Below are 798 nucleotides of genomic sequence, written 5' to 3'. Positions count from 1 at the left end.
TCTCGACTAGGGTAGTCTTCGTTGCCACTTCCATATGGCATACTTTTCCTGATCTCTATGTGTTTTTTTGCCGTGTTGAACCACACTTGCGTGACGAATCTTCTATATTTAATCGGGGAACAATGAGGAACAAAGAAAACAAGGGCGTCTCAGAGGTTGCTCTTTATCCGAGCTAAACTAAGCATCCAGCATTTCAGCAACTTTGTCGCTTTGAATCTACGGTATTTGACATTATATTATCTTGGTTAGATAAACTTGATTTTTGTAAACAGTAATCCAAATTTAGTGTTTGAATTTGACTTTTACAGATTTCTTCAATTGTCTGAAAATTCCTTCGGAAAAAGAATTACAATTCTTGTAGTTTATACTGTTTTCGAAACTAGTCCGCAAGATTAAACAGTTTTTAATGTCCCACTGCTCAGCAAACACGACACCTTGCATTGAACAGAAACTCAAAGATTAGTCAGAACTCTTACCTTAGGACTTGTAAAAAAGGAAAAACTTTATCGACAGTTTAAATTGATTAAATTAGGATAGATTATTCAAAATTTGAATGCATAACCAAATTGAACGTACATCTAATTTTTCTCTTACGAAACGAAACTTCTCCACATGACGTCAATGGCTTGAAAAAGTCATACAAGTTTGTGAAATAAGGCTAATATAGTTTTTTTATATATATAATAGATCTTTTTATTGTCTTCTTCCGAACTCTTAACCACCCCCAGGTTGGTTCGGCAGGAACATGAGGCCCAACTATTGAAATAATTAAACCGTCAAGGTGGGTTTTGATTTTAT

This window comes from Convolutriloba macropyga, chromosome 12 (genome assembly GCF_964194025.1).
Source record: "Convolutriloba macropyga chromosome 12, txConMacr16.3, whole genome shotgun sequence".
In the NCBI taxonomy this organism is placed as follows: domain Eukaryota; kingdom Metazoa; phylum Xenacoelomorpha; order Acoela; family Convolutidae; genus Convolutriloba; species Convolutriloba macropyga.
Note: the sequence above shows the minus strand (reverse complement) of the source record.